Source organism: Aquarana catesbeiana, linkage group LG09, assembly GCF_042186555.1.
Source record: "Aquarana catesbeiana isolate 2022-GZ linkage group LG09, ASM4218655v1, whole genome shotgun sequence".
Lineage (NCBI taxonomy): Eukaryota > Metazoa > Chordata > Amphibia > Anura > Ranidae > Aquarana > Aquarana catesbeiana.
Window position 1 is genome coordinate 41,344,256 of NC_133332.1, and position 25,232 is coordinate 41,369,487.

Genomic DNA, 25,232 nt, shown 5'->3' on the forward strand with positions numbered 1-25,232 from the left:
AGTTCCTGAAATCGTCAGGATTATTCTCACAGATCTCATGGAGCAAAGGCATGTGACAGAATTTGTCACGCTGGAGTAACCAATTCTTGGTCCATGAACTCCTCCTCACCCTGTTTATGGACTGGGCTTGTGTCAAAACAAGAACCCCAATACCAAGCCCCCGCACAGCACGAACTCTACGATGAGTACGTACATGCAACATGGCTAGAAAATGGTCGGCTGGTGAGAACGAAGTAACAGAACTCACTGAAGAACGGCAAGGCCTGTGAAGAGCGACCTGAAAATCAGTAAAGAACGGACAAGAACACAATGACAAATCAATGGGAACTTGCTGCATGCACTGAAGACCAGATACAAACCCACAACCACAAACTGAACACCAGAAATACGATCTGAAAACCACAAGTCTGAAAAAGCGCAAATCGTCTCTCACCAAACTTTTACTAACATGAGATTCGCAATGGGAGCCCAAAGGGTGCCACGCTTGGTATTAAACTGCCCTTTTATAGTCTAGTCGTACTTGGTGTAAGTCACCGCGTTCTTGACGTTTGGAAATTCCGACAACTTTTTGTGACCGTGTGTATGTAAGACAAGTTTGAGCCAATATCCGTCGGAAAAAATCCATGGGTTTTGTTGTCAGAATGTCTGATCAATGTCCGACCATGTGTACAGGGCATAAGACTTCTGAGCAGACCTGCCTGTGGTGTAGTGTGTGTGCAGACGCTTAGTCTAAAATTATAATTGGTATTGCTAAAATTGCGAGTCTCCCCCGGCTCGGTCTTTAAAATGGGGGTGGTGGCAGTTAAAGGGTTAATTGTGTAATTAGCCCAGTGACAATCGCTCTCAGGCTGCTCGCACCTAGATTGTGGTCCCGCAAGCTGGAAAATCTTTGTGCTGGGTGCAGCTGAGAGTGGCATTGTTACATAAGTGGCAGCATGGTGTGAGGTCAGCCGGTCCTTCTTCGCAAGTTAGCGAGGAGGGCAGGGATCTGACACCCGCGTTCGTCACAGGGGGGAATTTTTTTTCTCTCTCTTTCAGCCTCCCCGATACCCCCTTCTCCCTTAGGAAAATGAGGAGGGGTTGAGGAGTAGAAAGGCTGAAATTGATACGAATTACCTATATAATAGCAAATGCAATATGTTGGTAATGCCCTAAAACATTTTATGTGGAAGAATGAAGAATGGATTAGCGGAGAAGGGATAAGAGGGAGGGGGAGGGGTATGTAGAGAAGAGAATGGTCATGAGGAAAGGAAGGAGATTAAGAATCAGGATTCCTGGTGAAAAGATGGTTAAAATAAAAAAAACAGTAGATATGAGTAGTCAGTACACTTTCCTTTCATGGAATGTGAGAGGCATAAGCACGCAACTAAAACGAACACAGGTCTTTACAGAAATTAGTAAAGTGCAAGCCAAAATAATATGTATCCTAGAAACACATTTGATTATAGAAAGACTTGACTATTTAAAAAAGTCTTGGATACAATGGTCGAGCCATTCATTCCATACAACATATTCAAGAGGGGTCTCCCTTATGGTGCATCGAGCGGTGACATGGAAATGTATCAGGGTAATGAAGGATCCAGATGGGAGATATGTTTTTGTTTTTGCCCTAATACATTCACTGCCATTTGTTATTATGGGGATATATAACCCCCCCACCTGCTACAATGGGAGTATTGAAGGAAGCAATGTTATTTATGTCAGAAAATCCAGAGGCATATATCATATGTATGGGAGACTTTAACATGTGGTTAAATCCAAAGATGGATAGGTTTGGGGAAAATATTCAAAAGGGAACAGTAGGGTCCAAGTAGTTGGAAACAATTATAAATGAAGTTGGATGGTTTGATCTCTGGGGATTAGAAACCCAAATGCTAGGTCTTATTCATTGCATGCCCCAGGGAGAGGGTGCATGCCTAGAAGAGACCTGGCTCTGGGGAATGAGAAGATACTCCCAATGGTGCAATCTGTCACTTACACGCCCAGAGGAGTGTCTGACCACTCTGAGTTAGCCTTTGATTTAAAAATAGGCCCTAGGGGAAGACGTCTGGGCTATAGGATTCAACCTCATTGGTTAACCCAGATTGGACCAAACGATAGAATACCAGAGCAGATGGAAATGTTTTTGGAAGCTCACAGGGATAGAAAAATGGAGGGAGCCCTCTGGAACACCTTTAAGGCATACCTAAGAGTAATGAGATCTACAATATCATATATAAGATGTACTAATAGACAGGAAGAAGAGGAATTGAAAGAGTTATGTGCACAGGCAGAAAACAAATTTATAACTGATCCCTCGAATATAAATCAGATAAGATGGGCAGGATTAGCGCGCCAGTATAAGAATCAATTAATAGCTAATGACAAACGCGAGAGGTTCCAGCAAAAACAAAAACATTTTGAGCAAGGACATCAAGCTAATAAGATACTAAATTATTTGATAAAACAATAGACATCATCATTGGCGATTTCAGAAGTAAGAAATGAGAAAGGGCAGATTGTTAACACACTAGAGGAGATACTTATGAGTAGGGATGAGCCGAACACCACCCTGTTCAGTTCACACCAGAACATGCGAACAGGAAAAAAGTTTGCTCGAACACGCGAACACCGTTAAAGTATATGGGACACGAGCATGAGTAATCAAAAGTGCTAATTTTAAAGGCTTAGGCCCTTCAGGTCTGGTATGGATATTAAGGGGAACCCCGGCCAAAATTTAAAAAAAAATGACGTGGGGTTCCCCCTAAATTCCATACCAGACCCTTCAGGTCTGGTATGGATTTTAAGGGGAACCCCGTGCCAAAAAAAAAAACGGCGTGGGGTCCCCCCAAAAATCCATACCAGACCCTTCTCCGGGCCGCTCCACACCCATGCTGGCATGGAGGGAGGCTCCCGCTGTGTGACGGAGTCTCCTCGTCTGGCGGTTCTTAAATAACGGGGGGCGGGGGCCACCCGGTGACCCCGCCCCCCTCTGACGCACAGTGACTTGACGGGACTTCCCTGTGACATCACGGGGAATGCCACAGGGAAGTCCCATCATGTCCCATGCGTCAGAGGGGGCGGGGTCACCGGGTGGCCCCGCCCCCCGTTATTTAAGATCTGTCAGACGAGGAGACGCCGTCACACAGCGGGAGCCTCCCTCCATGCCAGCATGGATGCGAAGCGGCCCGGAGAAGAAAATGAAGAAGAGAAGTAGGAAGAAGAGAAGAAAACGAAGAGAAGAGCGGGAGCCTCCCCCCATGCCAGCATGGATGCGGAGCGGCCCGGAGAAGAAAATGAAGAAGAGAAGAAGGAAGAAGAGAAGAGGATGAAGAAGAAGATGAAAAGAAGAGCGGGAGCCTCCCCCCATGCCATGGGTGTGGAGCGGCCCGAGGAGAAGAAGATAGAAGACGCTGCGGAGGAGATGCTGGACGAGAACGCCGGAGGAAGAACCAGAAGAGCCAGAAGAACCAGAAGAAGAAGAAGATGAAGGAAGATAGAAGAAAGAAGAAGCATTTAAATAAAGGAATTGTCAAAAACTGTCTCTTGTCATTTTTAACATTTTTGACAGTTTTTTAGTGAAATGGTAGGGTTAAGTACCCCCTTACCATTTCACACAGGGGGGCCGGGATCTGGGGGTTCCCTTGTTAAAGGGGGCTTCCAGATTCCGATAAGCCCCCCGCCCGCAGACCCCCACAACCCCGGCCAGGGTTGTGGGGATGAGGCCCTTGTCCTCATCAACATGGGGACAAGGTGTTTTGGGGGGCTACCCCAAAGCACCCTCCCAATGTTGAGGGCATGTGGCCTGGTACGGTTCAGGAGGGGGGGCGCACTCTTGTCCCCCCCTCTTTGCCAGGTTGTGTGCTTGGATAAGGGTCTGGTATGGATTTTTGGGGGGCCCCACGCCGTTTTTTTTTTTTTTGGCGCGGGGTTCCCCTTAAAATCCATACCAGACCTGAAGGGTCTGGTATGGAATTTAGGGGGAACCCCATGTCATTTTTTTTTTAAATTTTGGTTCAGGGTTCCCCTTAATATCCATACCAGACCTGAAGGGCCTGGTATGGAATTTAGGGGGATTCCCACCTCATTTTTTTTTTAAATTTTGGTTCGGGGTTTCCCTGTGTTGAATTCCCATGCCGTTTTTATCAATGAACTTCTATGTGTATTGTCGGCAATGCAATAGCCGCGGGTAGTTTTAAATGGAATTTTTCCTTCAAAATGTCATTTTGCTGTCAGACTGTTCTAAACATGGGAAACATGCGCCCCTTTACAGGCATACTATAGACACCCCCCAGGTATGAAATTTAAAGGGATATTACACTTTTATTGTTTGACTTTAAGCATTATTAAAATCACTGCACCTGAAAAAACGTACGTTTTTAAAACTTTTTTTTGCATTGATCCATGTCCCCTGGGGCAGGACCCTGGTCCCCAAACACTTTTTATGACAATAACTTGCATATAAGCCTTTAAAATTAGCACTTTTGATTTCTCCCATAGACTTTTAAAGGGTGTTCTGCGGCATTCGAATTTGCCGCGAACACCCCAAATTGTTCGCTGTTCGGCGAACTTGCGAACAGCCAATGTTTGAGTCGAACATGAGTTCGACTCGAACTAGAAGCTCATCCCTACTTATGAGCTTTCAAAGATATTATGTTAATATGGGCGGCACAGTGGTGTAGTGGGTAGCACTCTCACCTAGCAGTAAGAAGGGTCGCTGGTTCGAATCCCAACCACGGCACTACTTGCCTGGAGTTTGCATGTTCTCCCTGTGTCTGCGTGGGTTTCCTCCGGGTACTCCGGTTTCCTCCCACACTCCAAAGACATGCTGGTAGGTTAATTGGATCCTGTCTAAATTGGCCCTAGTATGTATGAATGTGAGAGGGACCTTAGATTGTAAGCTCCTTGAGGGCGTAAGGACTGATGTGAATGTATATGTAAAGCGCTGCGTAAATTAACGGTGCTATATAAGTACCTGAAATAAATAAATAAATATTATGTTAATATGTATACATCAACATTGACCTTCACAGGGGAAGAGATAGAGGAATATCTGTGGGATTTAGAATTCCTCAAATTAACTGAGGAGCAAAAAGAGGGGATGGAGAAAGATATAGAGGAAGAGTAAGTACGAGAGGCCATCTTTTCTATGGGAAAGGGTAAATCTCCAGGACCGGATGGTATACCGCTGGAAATGTACCAGCGGTATGTGGAGATTATGGCAACAGCCCTGACCAAGATGTATAGAGAGACATTTCTCCAGAGAAAAATGCCCCCTTCCATGTACGAGGCAGCAGTAATATTGATACCAAAACCAGATAAAGATAGAACCGACTGTGCGTCATATAGACCAATTTCATTACTAAACATAGATTACAAAGTATTGGCAAAAATACTTGCCAAAAGGCTCAACAAAGTAATTCTATCCATTGTTGCGGATGATCAAACTGGATTTATGCCAGGAAAATTTACTTCAACCAATATTAGTAGAACTCAATTTATGGTACAGTTGAGAGAGTTTATTCTGGAAACAGGTGCCTTGGCATCATTGGATAAGGCCAAGGCATTTGATTCCATAGAATGGGAGTTTCTACAAATAGTGTTGAAAAAAAGTGGATTTGGGGAAAAATTTAGAAAATGGGTAAGAATACTATATAAGCAACCATGCTCAAATTTATTAATAAATGGAATATTATCTCCCACAATAAAACTATATAGGGGAACAAGAAGGGAATGCCCAATGTCCCCTCAACTATTTGCCCTGGCAATTGAAGCACTGGCAAATAGATTTAGGCAATCTAAAAAAGTATAAAGGGATTAAAGTGGGGGAAAAGACTGAACATATAGGTTTATATGCCAATGATATCATACTATATATGGGAGATGTGCATACCTCCCTGATGGAGGCGATGAAAATCACATCGGACGGACATCACATGATACGTTCGTGACGTCACCCGCGTCCCGATGCTGATTCCCGCAGACACACCGTGTCTATGATTGCTTTCGATCCTTAGCACTGGGGTTACAGTGCTATGCTTGTGAGTTTTATTCTACTTTTAATAAACAGACTTAAGATTTGAAATACAGAGAGCACTAGATATTGCTTATTTTATTACATGTATGTACTGATTGGAGTTGAAGAGGATCCTTTTAACCAGACTGTCCCTACACTGCACGTTATGATGTGTGCATAATGACCCAGCAATGGGAATTCTGTATTAGACCTGACTGATTAACTCAGGGGTCCATGTCATGAGGTGAGGGGCCAATCCTTACGTTGGTGGAGGGTGTCACGGAAGTCACCATATATTGTGCATCTCTTCACTTTCAACACTGGAAGCTTGTCTGTGCTTTCTTACCAGTTTATGGACTTTTTCTATTAGTATTAATTTAAATTTTAAGCGCTGTACTGCTTTTTATAATAATGATGAAAATAATAGAAATATATGGGACATTTTCATGACTCAAGATAAATTGGCAGAAATCTGCATTGATGCTGCTTGGGCCAGGTAATAGAACGAGATTCCAGACTCCACTAAAAATAGTTGAAGAAAATACCTAGGGATAAACATCACTTTGGACCCTGAAGAAGACCTGAAAGCTAATGTGCTCCTTTTAGTAGAATATGTCAAGAGAAAATTGGGAATATGGATAACATTACCAATATCAATGGCAGGAAGAATTCAGCTGATTAAGTCTATTGTGCTGTCTAAGTGCTTGTATTTTTTTGCACACTCCTTGGTAAAAATACCAAAACAGATATTCAAAAATCTAAACTCCCAGATGACTAGGTTTATCTGTGCATATGGTAGATGTAAACTAAAACTTAAAGCGGGGGTCCACCTACACCGCCAAAAAAAAAAATATTAAAAGCCAGCAGCTATAAATACTGCAGCTGCTGACTTTTAATACATTACCACTTACCTGTCCCAGAGTCCAGCGATGTCGGCAGGCGACGCCGAGAACCCGCTCAGTTCTCGGCAGCTGCCGCCGCCTTCCTAGGTGAGGGAATCAGGAAGTGAAGCGTTCACTTCCCGGTTCCCTACTGCGCATGCGCGAGTCGCGCTGCCCGTCCCAAGTGGTCCCCGCGCTCTCCTGGGAGCTGTGTGTTTCCCAGGAGACAGCGCGGTGGGGACGGGAAGTGGCGTAGACTCCCATGGGAGTCTATGCCGGAAGTGGGTGCAAATACCTGTCTTAGACAGGTATCTGCACCCCCCTCCCCCCTGAAAGGTGCCAAATGTGACACCGGGGAGGGGGAGGCTTCCAAAAAGCGGAAGTTCCATTTTTGTGTGGAACTCCGCTTTAATACGCTACAAAGACCTAAAACAGCAGCAGGGCTGGCTCTGCTGGATTTATATTTATATTACCTGGCAGGGCAATTAAAACATTTAAGATCTTGGGTAAGACAGGAACAAAAAACAAGAGTAGAGGAATATTTATTAAGCAAGATGCAGGTAGATGATTTCTTGGTAGGACTAGAAACAAAGGATTTGAGGAGGGTGGGAGCAAAAATTCCTATCCTAATACTGGCTAGGGCAGTTTGGAAGGAAGCAAAAAAACTGACAGGATTTGCTGATATCCCACCAGAAACTGCCTTGTGGAATAACCCAACACTTGAGCACTTGGAAACATTTGAGGATAGTAAATTTTGGAAACAGAATAAGGTAACAACTATTGGCCAGTCGTATGATAAAAACATAATATTATCTTATGAAAATTTGTGTAAACAATATAATCTACAGAGTAAACAGTTTTATAGATATCTTCAGCTTAGACAGGTACTACAGATGCAGTTTAGAAGAAAGGAATTAAAAATATCTAAATATCCCCTTATAGGTTTTTTGAAATCACAGGGATCAAAGGGATTAGTATCCAAACTCTACTCACATTTGCTACAGAGTAAAATAGAAGGTGAACCGTTGGGATTAAGGGATAAATGGCAGGCAGTTATCCCAAATATGAGTGATCAGGAATGGGAGAAATCTGTTCCTCCCACTTGAAAGTATCCCCGGCAATGAATAATAAAATAATCCAGTTAAATATAATACACCAGACATATCTGGCTCCGAATAGGTTGTATAAAATGGGGAGGATGTCTGAACCAATTTGCATAAGATGTGGACAGGGAGGGGCAGACTTCCTCCATGTAATGTGGTACTGTGGTAATTTAGGAAAATACTGGCAGCAGGTGGTCAGGAAATTATAAAAAGTGATAAATAAACATATTACGGCCACGGTTGAACTTTGTTTGCTGGGAGTACTAAAAGAGGAGAGAGGGAGTAGATATATTAGGATGTTCCTGCAAGAAGTATTATTTTTGGCAAGAAAACAAATAGTAGAGAAGTGGATTCAGCCAAACCCACAGACACTAAATCAATGGGTGCGAGCAGTAAACCAGGTTTTACCTTATGAAAGAATAATGTATGAACAAAGGGGAAATGTGCAGAGATATGACAATATATGGGCAAAGTGGAATAGATCATATTTAACAATGGATGCAGGAATACCTAAAAATATAGTATAAAGTGACTATAAGATGAATGAGAGAGAATGGAATGAATGATAGGAGAGGATGGAAATGTAATTGGAAATATATGAGAAATTATATAGTAACAAAATAAAATGTAAAATTATGTAAATTATTATGTAGGAAAATTTGTAATAAAGAGTATTGAAAAAAAAAGTTTAATTCAACTGATGGAATTGAGATTTCCTCTTTGGTTGATATATATATCCCCCTTTTTACTTGTCTTCATTCTGTTAGGCATATGTTTATGGCCTGGCTGTGGCTGTCCTTGTGTGCCCTGATCTGCCGCTTCCCCACTGGGTGAACATCTTTTTCAGCCTTACACTGACTTCTACCAAATACACTGTCTGGGAATCTCTCAAGACCCATGAAAATTGGGAAATGCTTTTGCTCCCACCTACTTCACTAGTTGAGGTTTGCAATGCGATTTTTGTATTTCTTCTGAGGCGTGAGGTACCATCTATCTCAATGGTGCTGTGTACTATTGTCAAGAACCACATGACTTGTGAGTACCGTATTTATCGGCGTATAACACGCGCCGGCGTATAACACGCACCCCAAGTTTAGGAGGGAATTTTAAGGAAAAAAAACTTTTAGGAGGGAAGTTTAAGGAAAAAAAAACTTACATTAAAATGCCCATCAATGCAGCCTTATCTGTCCATCTGCAGCCTTTTCAGTGTCAGTGCAGCCTTGCCCCAGTGCAGTCTTGTCAGTGCAGCCTTGTCAGTGCAGCCTTGTCAGTGCAGCTTTGTCAGTGCAGCCTTGTCAGTGCAGCTTTGTCAGTGCAGCTTTGTCAGTGCAGCCTTGTCAGTGCAGCCTTGCCCCAGTGCAGCCTTGTCAGTGCAGCTTTGCCCCAGTGCAGCTTTGTTAGTGCAGGTTTGCCCCAGTCCAGCCATGTCAGTGCAGCTTTGTGCACTCTGTGTAGATTTAAATATGGCGCCAAGACTGCAGGGAGCCGAGATACACATACCCGAGTGTTCTCGGCTTTTTTCTGCGCCGCTGTCACGCCCAGTCCCGCCCCTGGACCTATGTTATGTCCATCATAGGGCGGGACTGGGCGTGACTGTGAGCGGCGCCGAAAAAAGCCGAGAACACTCGGGTATGTGTATCTCGGCTCCCTGCAGTCTCGGCGCCATATTTAAATCTACCCACGTCTGTGTATGTCGGCGGCGACCGCGGCAATCGCTCCGATGACACAGAAATCGGCGGGGATCGGCCTATAACACGCACCCACGATTTTCCCCTGATTTTCAGGGGAAAAAAGTGCGTATTATATGCTGATAAATACGGTACTTTGTTTTTGCAAATATTTCTCCCTACTTTTTCTGCCATTTTGTAATCAATTGCTATATTTATATTCGTTTACTATCAATTGTACAACAAGTTTTTATTTATGTACTTACAACATATGCATGTTTTTTTTCAATAGAATGATATCAGCATGCTCCTACTGAACTCCTGAAGAAGGAAATGAATACAATGTCAGGTTAGCCTTTTGGCTTTTCTTCTTTTTCCAAAACATGTTGGGATTTGTTGCGATCACCACATTTAATCGACTTTATGTTTAGTATTTTTGTGTGTCTCAACATTAAGCGGCTGTTATATTTCATTCAGATGTGTTCTAGTGTCATGTTTTTAGATGTTGATTGTTCACCCCTTTTTTTGTATATATCCATTGAATAAAACTTATATTTTTATATATTCTCTATGATTTTGTTACCAATATCTTGCCAATTTTCTTACCCGCACCATCCCCTGGGGCACTCCTTTCTAGTCTTCCAAATTATTTGGCATGTGGTAAGAATTGTCAAGATTTTTTCACTGGTTGGTTTTCTCTCTTCTTTCATATTAATTTCTCTTGTTTTATGTTATGGGCACCCTCGGACAGGCATATGCCCCAGTTGAGAAATCTTTGTTTGGCTCCTATGCTCTTTACATTAACCATATGGAAAAGATGTGTTGGGAAGTACTCCCTTTCCTCTCCCTGTACCTCGCTGTTGAATATACTATGTAACCCGGACATTCCAGATAGCCTATCCTACAACCGTATGCCACCCTGGATTCATGCTGGAGTCTTTCAACTCTGCCATCTGGTACACCCAGTTACCCGTAGATTTCTATATTTATCAGATTTACAGTCCAAACGTCAGATCCAGAAATCCCTTTTCTACTCCTATTTAGAAATTAAGCATTTCCTCTCCGTTAGATCCCCTGACCTCTTGCTAGCCAAACCTACCAGCTTTGAACTCCTATGCACCCAAGGCCCATACGAACCTCACTTAATTTAATCTATTTACAAAATTCTCCATGAGGCTATAGCCTTAACAGACTCCAGCCACTCCTATATAAGTAAATGGGTTTGTGTCCTTCAGCAAACCATCTCGTTATCAGACTGGGGTAAGATTTGGGAGTCTTCTTCTAAGGTATCCCGCTGCGTGTTGCAGAAGGAGACAGCTTACAAAATTATAATGTTCTGGTACAGGACTCCTGATATCTTACACACCAGAAACCCAGAGGCATCTACAGTGTGCTGGAGATGTGTTGGGGAGATAGGCTCCCATTATCATATTTTTTGGGCATGCCCCCTAATTGTCCCCTTCTGGACTTATGTTTAAACTCTTATACAAGACCTCCTGCACCTAGATAAACCCCTAAACCCCCTGCACTACCTATTGGGACTCCCCTTCCTGGGTATTTCAAAATCTGCACAGAAGCTGATGGCTTTCATACTCCTAGCTGCCAAAAGGGCCATTCCGTGTTTCTGGCTGTCCACCTCCCCTCCTACCAGTTCTCAGCTTCTACCTAATATAGCTGACACTCGTAGGATGGAACACCTGACTGCTACTATTGAAGATTCCTTGGTTCGGTTTAACAAAGTTTGGGAAGCCTGTGATGATTCTATTTATTGTCCAGAAAGACCCCCCCCTTGAATGATAGTCATTTCTTATGTAAAATCTTATTTTTATGCTGCATAGATGTCTGTTCGCATATCTTACCCTTCCATGGTGATATTTCTTCTATCCTTACACTTTTGGTTCTACATTTATTTTTGTCTCTACTATTTTATTTTATTTATTTTTCTTTTTTATTTCTTTTTTTTTGTTTTCTTTTCCTTCTTTCTTTCTTATATATTAAAACGAATTTAGACAGGCCATACTGGCTTGTTGTGTTATCTTGCAATGTTCTTTGCTAATATGTTATACTCTGATTCTTCAGTTCAGTTAGACGGATGTCTCCAAACGACAGTTTTTTCTTTTGTCTTTTTAAGCTTTAATGTTTATGTTCCTCTTACTGTGCATGTTTTTGACAATGTTTTGTCACCTCTGTATGACCCAAAAACTCTTTAATAAATATACAATTTAAAAAAAAGAAAAAGATAATTTTGTTATACACGTCGTAGTGTCCAGAACCCAACAATCTGACCCCGGTGTCGACATCAAGCTCTTCCAGACCGACAACGTCTGGCGCTCAGTAGCCTTACTTGACTGGTTACTGTCTCACCTACCCAGCCTGTCAAATCAGCCCATTGCTATCTTTTCCTACCAGCCCTCTGAATGGCAGTCAGTTCATCAGGCACGTTAGGATCTTCCTGGTTAACCTAGGCCTTGACCCCGGCCAGTATTTCGGTCACTCCCCGCGGATCAGAGTGGCCCTGGCCACATCTCAGCATGGGGTACGGGTACCAGACCATGTCATTAAGAAGCTGGGCAGGTGGAAATCCACCTGCTTCGCCTGATACATTCCGAACCCTCAGGTTCACCTCGCCTTCACCAAGCTTGCTCAATAAATGTCACAGGAACGTCACAGGATAAAGAGGTACTACCCTGTCCAAGTATTTTTGTCCCCTTTTTTGGCATACCGGCCAGCAGACCAGGGCACACCTCAGGTCTATGTTATGTTGTAAGTCTTGTAGCATGTATAAGTGGTTTATATCTGTCCGGGTTGAAGGGCTTCGACCATAAATAAGAAGGCCAGTATGGTGGCCTGAATTTATAGAAGAAGTCCAGGGGGTATTTAAGCAGTCCACTCACCTGTGGTCCTTTTCCTTGTTCCGGTGTGCGATACCCTCCCTCCTATTCCCATTTTTCAGGGCACTCCTCAGCTCATTTCTCTCCACAATCATCCATTACTTATCTTGAGTATGCCCCCTTTTCTGGCAGACCAGCCAGCAAACCAGGGCACACCTCAGGTCTATGTTATGTTGTAAGTCTTGTGGTGTGTTTATGTGGTTCATATCTGTCCTGGTTGCTTTGACTATATATATATATATATATATATATATATATATATATATATATATGTATATATATATATATATATATATATATATAGTACGGCTCAGTAAACCATATACAGATGAGCAGATTCTTTGTTGATGTAGTTTATTCAAAAGCACTACTTAACAAATATAATCAAATATATATACTCTGCTGTAATAGGATACATTTTAGAAAGTCCTTGCAAAATCTTCATGTCTATGTCATACCTCAATTTTACTGTTATATTGTGTTTGTAAACAACTTCTGTAAAGTAAATTATATTTATTTTTACAATCCGCACTCCAAACTCATACCCAATCTTATTGTGTTATTCAAAGAATTTCTGCATGGGCAAAATAACTTGGGAATAATTTATTAGGTCAGCTTAACTATTTTTTACAAATTATTTGGTATTGGAGGCACTGTTTTTCATCGATCGATCAAATGATCGATGTAAGTAAGTTAATTGTTCAGACATTCCCTGACATGACCACTAAGCCACTCTGCTGTTTTGTACTTCTGTCCAGTTTTGCACCACTCTTCTAGAACTAGATTCCAGCTTAGTTATCCTAGTGAAAAATTGCAGAATACTCTCTTGGGAGTGCTAAAAATGCATGTATTGCAGGTACATCTTCAGGATCTTACATTTTAGGCATCCTGACAGCCTTACAAAAGGGAGGTACAAAAACCTGCATATATCCTCATCTGCATCTTCCTTTTATGAATTGTTTGAAGAGGGTTAATTGGCCAGTTGACTGGTCCTGGAAGGAAAAAAGCTTGACATTGTCAGAGTAAAGAATCCTTGCACAGGGAGAGTTGTAACAAACTTCTTTAGAGTCTCTTGGCTACTTGTGACAACCTATAGGACATTGCCATCCTCCTCCCTGGCAGCCTGAACAAAGGAGGAAATTCATACAGGGTTTTGCCAAGGCACACACACCAAGGACCCAGTTACAGCATGCTTAATGCATGCCGATCTGGAGGTGCCCATTAGTCAGCTTCCTATACACCTGAAAGAAAAAAAACTTACCTGAAAAAAGACCTCTTTCCTTCTTGGCGATAGCTGACTACAAGGATGAAGTGACAATTGGTTCTAAACAGTAGACGTGTAGAATGCAAACAATTTGTTTGCTTTTGTTTCGGGTATATTTGATTTTCAAACGATTTCCAAATTTTCTGAACACTACGAATTTGGATCAGTCGAAAAATGATCGACCAATTAGAATTCTGTATGAAGAAATAGCTGGTTGTTATAAGCAGTGGTCCGGGAGGCCGGCCGCCGCATCTTTAACAACCAATGACTCATCAGCTGTCAGCAGGCTTCTCCACTGACAGCTGAAATGTAAACAAAATAATGCTGACAATATAATAGTAAATTTTGAAAAAAAAACAGCGTGGGGTCCCCCCCAATCCATACCAGACCCTTATCTAAGCATGCAGCCTGGCAGGCCAGGAAAGGTGGGGACGAGCGAGCACCCCTCCTGAGCCATAGCAGGCCTATGACCTTAACATAGGGCAGCACAGTGGTGTAGTGGGTAGCACTCTAGCCTAGCAGTAAAAAGGGTCACTGGTTCAAATCCCAACCCACACTCCAAAGACATGCTGGTAGGTTAATTGGCTTCTGTCCAAAATTGGCCCCAGTATATGAATGTGAGTTGGGGACCTTGGATTGTGGGCTCCTTGAGGGTAGGGACCAATGTGAGTGTGTGATGTATGTGTGGAGTGCTGCGTAAATTGACAGCACTATATGGGTACCTTAAAATAAATAGGGATAATTGTAGACACGCACCCACACTCACTCAGGTTGAACTGGATGGACTGGTGTCTTTATTCAACTTTACTAACTATGTAACTATGTTAACATGGGGGGTGCTTTGGGGCTCTGGGGCTCCCCCCCAATAGCAGCTTGTCCCCATGTTGATGGGGACAAGGGTCTCTTTCCCACAACCCTGGGCTGTGGTTGTGGATGTCTGCGGGCATGGGCTTATCAGAATCTGGAAGCCCCCTTTAACAAGGGGGCCCCAGATCCCGACTCCCCCATGTGAATGAGTATGGGGTAGATCCAAGTCAAGCCGCCTGTCGCATCACTGAACCGCAAAAAAATCCCTCCGGCCTTGTCGAACACTCCCTGCGGATGGCCTGCTCTTTTGTCTGACATTTCTTAAATAGCTAAGGGGTGGAGTCACTCGATGATACTAGTGGATGACTCCGCCCCTGTTACATCACCAACCGGGGATGCTGGGTTGATGACGTCACAAGGGGATAGGGTCACCAAGGGAAGTCACCAGGTGGACCCGCCCCTTACCTATATAACAACTGTTACCCGACAGAGTAGGCATTAGGCAGTCAGCCTTTGTCGTGGGCGAAGCTTTTTTCAGGTGCAGCGGTCGTCATGATTGACGATGGATCTACATCAGGTCTTATCAAAAAAAGATGGTCTTATTAAAAACCGTCTACCCTTTTACTGTTTCTACTGTGCAATGTAACCCATACTCATTCACATGGGGGGCCGGAATCTGGGTGCCCCCTTGTTAAAGGGGGCTTCCAGATTCCGATAAGCCCACTGCCCAGACCCCCACAACCACCCCCTAGGGTTGTCAGGAAGAGGCCCTTGTCCCAACCAACATGAAAACAAGGTGCTTTGGGGTTTCGGATAAGGGTCTGGTATGGATTTTGGGGGGGACCCCACACCATTTTTTTTCTTTCTCTTTTTTTAAATTGCAGGGTCACCAATTGCAACCGCCAGTCAATTTTTTTTTAACAAAACAAAGGTGCTTTATTGTTGGCAAAAAACGAATAAGGCAGAGCATACAGATTAGCTTGAAACAAAACCTTACAAAATGCTTGGATACCATACAGAAGGTAAGGACAGACACATACCGTAATTAGCAGAGTAATTGATTAAGTACATGTTTGCAATCAGAGATAAACAGCTACAGGATTGAACAGGAGAGGAGATTTTAAGCTAGTTAACATATACATACCTATACTCCGCCCTTCTAGTCTCTACGTGCTCGCCCATGGGGCCCACACCTTGTCATATTTCCATTGGCATCCTCTATTAATGTAGGTTAATCTATACATGGGTAGGGCTGCATCTATCAAAGCTTCCCAGGAGGAGAGGAGGGGGCGACGGATATCCACTTCAGGAGAATGTCCTTCTTTGCATAAAACAGGAGGTAGGATATCAGCAGTTTCAAGTGGTGGGAACGTTGCGCATCATCATGGACCCCCAGCAGTGCCAACTCAGGTGTAACTGAAAGGGACAACTGTAGCCTAAGATTAATTTCGCTAAAGACCTCTGAACAAAAAGATGTTATAATCAGGCATTCCCAGAACATATGCAAGAAAGACCCCACTTGTGTCCTGCATTTGGGGCATATCGGGTCTCGGTCCAGGAAAATACAATGTAGTTTCTGAGGAGTGTAGTATACCCTGTGTAGGAACTTAACCTGAATAAGTTTGTCCCTAGTGGAGATTACCAGTTTGGGTCCATGTTCCAGGCAGTCATTCCAGTCTCCCCTCTTAGGGGAGTCAGTGCCCAAAAACACAATATACAAGGTCGATAGGGGCTCATCTAAGTCACCGAGGGAGACTAATGCCGCGTACAAGCGGTCAGAATTTCTGACAACAAATGTTCGGTGTGAGCTTGTTTTCGGAAGTTCTGACCGTGTGTAGGCTCCATCTGACATTTGCTGTCGGAATTTCCGACAACAAAAATTTGAGAGCTGGATCTCAAATTTTCCGTCAACAAAATCCGTTGTCGGAAATTCCGATCGTGTGTACACAATTCCAATGCACAAAATTCCATGCATGCTCAGAATCAAGCAGAAGAACCACACTGGCTATTGAACTTCATTTTTCTCGGCTCGTTGTACGTGTTGTACGTCACCGCGTTCTTGACGTTCTGAATTTCTCAATTTCTCATTCTCTCAGTATGTACCCCAAAAGAGAAAAGAACTGGCCATAGTGTAATAAATCCAAGATAACTTTAATAAAAGGTAGTATTGCAATTACAGTTCGGGCGGTCTTCCTGACGAGAAAGCACCGCCATTTTCACTCATTGGACTGAGGGAAGGGAGAGCGGCAGCTGGGGCTCATCGTGTAGACGGTACATTGAGGGAGGAGGAGAGGAGGACGGGCTCCATTTTGTTTATGCCAGCTGGCTTTTTATACATGCGATATTAATACCCAGGGCTTTTTTTCAGGGGGAACTTGGTGGAACTCAGTTCCACCACCTCTGGCTCAGACCCTTTGGTGCCAACTCACCACAATCACTTGTAAACACAGAAGTCTGGTTTCTGTGTTTACAAGTGACAGCTCTGTACTCTGTATGTAGTGCAATCCTGGTACTTAATGCCCCTTTAAGACCCTCCTACTGTTTTCGTGAAATTAAACTGAACACACCCACTATTTGATGCGATTTGGAGGGTGTGTGTAGGGGGAGGGGTTTTGTGGGGCCGTGGTTAAGTTCCAGCACCTATTGTTTGAAAAAAAAAGCCCTGTTACTACCTCATAACTGTAAGTGCAATACTACCTTTTATTAAAGTTATCTTGGATTTATTACACTATGGCCAGTTCTTTTCTCTTTTGGGGTACATACTGAGAGAATGAATACCGTAGCCGAATAAGTGAGGGATTTCTATCATCCAAATCATCATCCCTATTGTGATCATCTACAAGCTTAGAGGCCCGGGCTGGGTTGAAAGCCACCCGTCTTTAAAGCTTGCCATCTACAGCTACAGTGGTCGGGCACTTTACCTTGTTTGTGTGTGCACACTATGGTGATTGCAAGATTTTAAGTGCTTCCATTTGGATATTCATAATTTTTTTTGGGCATACCTCAATCCTTTTTAACGCAGCTTTTTAAATTTTTTTTGGACTTTTGTGTTATCGCACTATATGCTGCTGCTTTTTCATTGGTGCATTCAAGGACACATCTTTTCACCGCGTTTTTTTTCTTTTATGTATTGCTTTCAATAATGCCTCCGAAGCTCCGAGATCAGAATGTACAGGTGTGCGCCTTATGTAGAGAAAAACTCCTCATAGTATAAAATCCTCAAACGATTTATTGAATATCGCTCTTATACATGATAAAAATCCATCAAAATTGTATAGCTGTGAATTGAATTGTCAAATGTGACCAATCTGGATGCCACAAAAGCAGAAACTGTCCCTACACGTATGAGAATAGTGGTCGCTGCCCATAGCATGGTATGCGCTCCACTCTCTGGGTCGGTGGTGACGCGTGGGAGGTTCACCTTGACGCAATTCATCATCTATGTGTGACGTTGTAAAAAGCAGCCTGCCATGTCAAAAGCAGCACGCCTGTAGCATGCTGCTTTTGACATGGCAAAATATACCAGGTTGTATATTTTAGTCCAAAACCTTTGGACTATCAAATAAAACTAACATATATGGAGGATTGTTCTAGAATTATTGTAATCTTTAAAACAGGGGTTTACATGCAGTCCACTACAAGGTTTTACCTGGTGCACAGCTCAGTGGTGTATTTAGGTTTTGTGCTGCCCTAGGCCTGACTAAACTTGTGCACCCCCTAATTTAATTACACATACCTTCCTGTTTAAGACCCCTCCTGTCATCTATAAGCCACACCCCTTCATCTTTAGGCTCCACCTTTTCCTCTTAGAGCTCCCTGGTGCCCCATTAGCACAGCTTTATTAGTGCCCATTAATGCAGCCTTATCAATGCAGCTTATCAGTGCCCATCAATGCAGCCTCATCAGTGCCCATCAATGCAACCTCGCCAGTGCCCATCAATGCAGCCTCACTAATACCCATCAATGCAGCCTCATCAGTGCCGATCAATGCACCCTCAACAGTGCCCATTAGCGCAGCTTTATCAGTGCCCATCAATGCAGCCTTATCAGTGCAGCTTATCAGTGCCCATCAATGCAGCCTCATCAGTGCCCATCAATGCAACCTCACCAGTGCCCATCAATGCAGCCTCACCAGTGCCCATTAGTGCAGCCTTATCAGTGCCCATTAGGGGTGCAACGGATCGTCACCGATCCGTGATCCGAACGGGCCAGGCTGTTCGGATCGGCACACCCGCGATCCGCGGAGCACTCCGCGGCCTCGGGTTTTAGGAAAGGCCGCGGCTTCGGCCTAGCTCCGGAGCCGCGGCCATCTTGGTACACCCGGCGGCGCTCAGCTGCGTGCTGACGTCATCACCCCGCCCTCAACTCGTGGGTCCGGCGGCTGGCTTGGCGGCGCCGGCTTCTCAACAGGTCAGACTAACAGCACTGTAATGTATACAGTGCGGGGGGGCGTGTGGCTGTATTACAGTGGAGGGGGGCGTGTGGCTGTATTACAGTGGAGGGGGGGGCGTGTGGCTGTATTACAGTGGAGGGGGGGGCGTGTGGCTGTATTACAGTGGAGGGGGGGGCGTGTGGCTGTATTACAGTGGAGGGGGGGCGTGTGGCTGTATTACAGTGGAGGGGGGGGCGTGTGGCTGTATTACAGTGGAGGGGGGGGCGTGTGGATATATTACAGTGGGGGAGATGTGGGGGGGGGGCGTGTGGCTGTATTACAGTGGAGGGGGTGGGGGCGTGTGGCTGTATTACAGTGGGGGGGACATGTGGATGTATTACAGTGGGGGGGACATGTGGATGTATTACAGTGGGGGGGACATGTGGATGTATTACAGTGGGGGGGGACATGTGGATGTATTACAGTGGGGGGGGACATGTGGATGTATTACAGTGGGGGACATGTGGATGTATTACAGTGGGGGGGACATGTGGATGTATTACAGTGGGGGGGACATGTGGATGTATTACAGTGGGGGGGGACATGTGGATGTATTACAGTGGGGGGGACATGTGGATGTATTACAGTGGGGGGGGACATGTGGATGTATTACAGTAGGGGGACATGTGGATGTATTACAGTGGGGGGACATGTGGATGTATTACAGTGGGGGGACATGTGGATGTATTACAGTGGGGGGAACATGTGGATGTATTACAGTGGGGGGGACATGTGGATGCATTACAGTGGGGGAGATGTGGATGTATTACAGTGGGGGGGACATGTGGATGTATTACAGTGGGGGAGATGTGGATGTATTACAGTGGGGGGGACATGTGGATGTATTACAGTGGGGGAGATGTGGATGTATTACAGTGGGGGGGACATGTGGATGTATTACAGTGGGGGAGATGTGGATGTATTACAGTGGGGGGAACATGTGGATATATTACAGTGGGGGAGATGTGGATATATATTTTTTTTTGTTGATCCGAAAATGATCCGAAAATGATCCGATCCGTGACTCTGATCCGAGGAACGATCCGAACCGTGAGTTTTTTGATCCGTTGCACCCCTAGTGCCCATCAATGCAGCCTTATCAGTGCAACTTATCAGTCCCATCAGTGCTGCCTCATCAGTGCCCATGAATGCAGCCTCATAAGTGCCCATCAATGCAACCTCACCAGTGCCTATCAATGCAACCTCACCAGTGCCCATGAGTACAGCCTCACTAGTGCCCATCAATGCAACCTCACCAGTGCCCATGAGTGCAGCATCACTAGTGCCCATCAATGCAGCCACACCAGTGCCCATTAATGCAGCCTCACCAGTGCCCAATAAGGGTCTCCAACTGCATTCTAATTGTGCCCATCAATGCAGCCTCACCATTGCCCATTAGCGCAGCCTTATCAGTGCCCATCAGTGCAGCTTATCAGTGCTCATCAGTGCCGCCTCATCATGCCCATGAATTCAGCCTCATCAGTGCCCATCAATGCAACCTCACCAGTGCCCATTAATGCAGCCTCATCAGTGCCCATCAATGCAGCCTCACCAGTGCCCATTAGTGCAACCTTATCAGTGCCCATCAATGCAGCCTTTATTAGTGCAGCTTATCAGTGCCCATCAGTGCCACCTCATCAGTGCCCATAAATGCAGCCTCAGCAGTGCCCATCAATGCAACCTCACCAGTGCCCATCAATGCAGCCTCACCAGTGCCCAATAAGGGTCTCCAATTGCATTCTAATTGTACCTGTCCTGGGGGTTCCTCTCGTCCTCTGCTCGCTTATCAACACAGAGCCTGGGTCAGGAGGAAGTTGCAATATGTAAGGATGCCATGGAGGAAGATAGGTGGAGCATTAGGCAGATGCATGACACAGGTTTACACACAGTTATGCCTCTCAGTTTTTGCCTAATAAACTTCTTAGGAACATAATTCATGGATGGGAAGGCATCAGCTATTGGCAGCTTTCTTCTTCTGGCTGCTGGGTTTTAAACTTCCTGTCTACACATCCAGTGTCATCTTAATAGCATCATGGGACCTTGGGCAAAGTAATGCACTGGAGCCCCTACAAGCCTGCCACAATTTACGCACCTACTCTCAAGAATTACAACCCAATACTACTAAATGCAATCCATTCAAATAAAAGGGTCTGTGCTGCAGCATTTAGGAGTTTAATACAGGTGGTGAGGAGGCAGCATATCGCCTCCTCACTGCCTGTCAATTGCCTCTGAAATGAAATTCATGTGTGAATTGCTTTTCAGAGGAGTGGTAGTCTTTTTCAATCAGAGCAGCAGAGGGGGGGGCTGGTTTAACTGTCTAGGGAGGAGGTGGTGCTTAAACTTACCAATTTCCCAGCCTCTAGTGTGTATATACTACAGTTTGCCACCTGTCACCTTTGCCACCTGTCCTGCACACCTTAAAGTGGTGTTCCGGCTTGTAAAAAAAATTAGGGGGGTGGAGTATGGACACAGCCGATGGGGCAAGCACAACAGAGAATGGATAGATCATAAGGAGTTTGGGCAAAATCACTGGCCTTTTCAGCAAAATGCGTTCACTCCGAATAGAGACATGTGTGGTTAAAGAGAAAAAAAAAAAGAAATATCTGTCAGTCTTAAATGTAGTCAGCATTGCATACTAGCACGTTATGAAATACTTACCTTAGCTCACAATCTGACCAACCCTGATGTGTCTCCATGTGCACCTGGGACCACAACACAGGAGGAGAGGGCGGGAGGAGGAGAAACTGACGAGTGACAAGCTCCCTCTCTCTCTGCTCTTCTGTCTGTGCGATGGGGAGGGGGGAACTGTCAGCTCATGCTCTGCTCCATGAGAGAGAGGCTCTCTGGATGCTGCAGCCAGCAACCTCAGGAGTGAATGGGCTGACTCAGGAGGAAGGGGGCTTTTTTCCGCTTCTTCCCCTACCAACAGTAATTGATGGAAGGTGGGACTCTAATGGGGACACTTGATGTACGGTGGGACTCTAATGGGGACACTTGATGTACGGTGGGACTCTAATGGGGACACTTGATGTACGGTGGGACTCTAATGGGGACACTTGATGTACGGTGGGACTCTAATGGGGACACTTGATGTGCGGTGGGACTCTAATGGGGACACTTGATGTGCGGTGGGACTCTAATGGGGACACTTAATGTACGGTGGGACTCTAAAATTGATTAATTTTCTCTAATTTCAAGAAAATTTATCAATTTTCTTGAAATATCTCAGTCCAGCCACTGGTCTACATTACCAGGAAATGTGATAAATCTGAAACTGAGGTCATCTGTATGGTGACAGGCTTCTATCCAATAGAATAGTAATGGATGGTGTTTGCGCTGTGAAAATAGGAATAGAGGGGAGGGGAGTGTTGCAAAAGAAATGCTAGTGGAAACTGAAGTGATAATGGCAAATGAATAAATGTACATCAGATCCAAGTACATCAAATAATGACTAGTGCAGTATAATCATACAATCAAAAAGAATAAAATCAATAGTGGACACGTGTAAAGCATATAAAATATATATAAATGCCAGTCAAGTGATGACTCATAAAAAAACACACAAAAAATAAACCAAAAGAATAAAATGATAAAAAAGTGACAAAAGGTCCATGTGATAATAAGGAAAAGTTGAAAAAAAGTCTGTATCAGACAAAAAAGGATCAATCCCACCACCAGGAAGCACACGTGTACTAAGTGCAATCTTCAGTGATGACAGCTCTGTGCCTGCAAGCAGCTCACCTTACTGCTGTAAGGTGTACAGCACATACTGGTCACAGATCACAGGTAAGGATGGTTGGTGCAAAGGTAGAACAATCTCCTGTGTATTGCTTGAACAGTCCCAGTGATGGATGTTTAGGAGAAACATAAAAAATGTATATATCGTGATTCCACGACAAACACAGTGGGACAGGGGCGGATCAAACAGTGATACACTCACTTTTATAAAAGGAGCATAGGCGTCAATCCAACGAACGCCGAGTTCATATGCCCTCAGTGTGGAATCTTCGGTCAGCACCTGCTCCCCAGGTGGGCTCAGTTGATATTAGTTGTCCTGTGACTGCCGTCTGGCGATTTCTCCTTGTGCGCTATGATGCAAATTCTGCTGAGATTAAAGTTGAGATCTCAGCAGAATTCTAAGCATTCAAAAGTCAGAATATCTCATCTTTCTACTTGTGCAGAGTTCCTAAATCAGAAACTGATGCAGGCAAAGTGTTGCCATGACAGCCAGACAACTAATTTTTTTTCAGAAGAATAGACCAGCAAGAACAACCTACCATTGGGGAACTGTACTCCCTATGCTGCGTACACACAATCGGACTTTACGGCATAGTTGGTCTGGCGTACCAGATTTCATCGGACAATTCGATCATGTGTGGGCTCCAGCGGACTTTGTTTTCTCCAAAGTTTGACGGACTTAGATTTGAAACATGTTTCAAATCTGTCCGACGGACTCGAGTCCGGTCGAAAAGTCCGCTCGTCTGTATGCTAGTCCGACGGACAAAAACCGACGCTAGGGCAGCTATTGGCTACTGGCTATGAACTTCCTTGTTTTAGTCCGGTCGTACGTCATCATGTACGAATCTGTCGGACTTTGGTTGATTGTGTGTAAGCAAGTCCATTCATTCGGAAAGTCCGTCGTAAAGTACGTTGAAAAGTACGCCGGACAAAGTCTGCCGTAAAGTCCGCTCGTGTGTACGCGGCATTAGAGTGCTCAATCAGTGTAATCAACGGGTGCTCATAGTGCCCTCAATTATTGGCGCTGTGCAAAACCAAGATGAAGAGACAAGAAGTTATCCAGTACTTCAGCAATGTTCCTTTTAAAATTGTTATTGATGGAACCAACTTTACAATAATTGCTTACCAGTTCTTTCCTTCTGCTTCCAATGCTGAACAGAGTAGTGAGGGAGTGACAGAAGGTATATGCTGATGGGATGGGGTGTAGGACTGAGAACCTTTGGTCTAGGGGCAATTACAACCAAATGGCCAATTATTGCAGGGACAGATTTCTGAGTATAGAAGAAAGTGTATAGTGTAAAGTGTGCCATGGTGCCTCAATGATTGTTGGCCATGATGAGAATTAAGTGCTTCTGAAGGACGAGGTTGATTGTGGCAAATGTTTTTACATCTTCCAGCATCGGTTTCATTTGCAGCTCTCATTCAGTCACATGATATCTCAGAACGACAAAAAAAATTGGTTCTGGAAGATTTCCCTCTGCCAGGTGCAGTGATCACTGGCCTCAACAGGAAGCATAAAGCTATATAATGTCCAACACCTGATTGCGGGTCCCATTCTGATCAATTTCTGATTAGTGAAGTGTCTCTCTTCGAGGCCACCAGCCCAACATATCTTTTTAATACTGGCCCAAGGAGGCAAATGCCTCCCCTGTCCATCACCCAGTCCTCCCTTGGTAGGGTGTTTTCTATTTAACTGTGCAAACAATGATAGCAAGAATAGAATGGAGAAAAAGAGGAACTGAAAAATAGACACAAATTAATATCCTGTTCAATCCCTGTGTCAGAGCTTGAATCACAAAGCTACGTTATATGTATTTTGCCATAAAGACTGTTTTAACAGCAATGTGATTGTTTTTTCAGTTTATGTTAAAAATACCAATCATATGACCAATAATTTGTTATAACTTAATGTAAAGTAAAGTAATGTGACACTTGAAGTAAAAACGTGAGTGGATGTATGGGTCCTCTAAGTGCCGATTTACACAGGGGCAACACGACTTCAGCACGACTTTGCAAGGCGACTTCAACGCGACTTCAGCGCGACTTTAAACAACTTACAACTCGAAAATGGAGGTATGGCTAGATAGGTTAATTAAGATACAGCACCTCATCCCAAAATACATTAGTGATTAATCAAATGGGGAGGATGGGGGATTATCACGGTGCCAGAGAAAACAGAGATATGAAGATAAGATAGCAAATGTAAAATTACAAAGATACTTTATTTCACAAAATTCAAAATTCGATACATACAGGAAACGATAAAATCATTGGCTGAGATTGACATATATAAAGTACATGAACGAAGTGCAGTAGGGTGGGCCAAAGGTGGACGGCCTTCAAAGCAAGAGCTCAGTTTCCTACATGTTTCGCCAAAGCATTGGCTTCCTCAGGGAATGGTAAGAGCTAGTTTGAATATATGAGAATCTATGCATAGAAATACAAAAACATCAT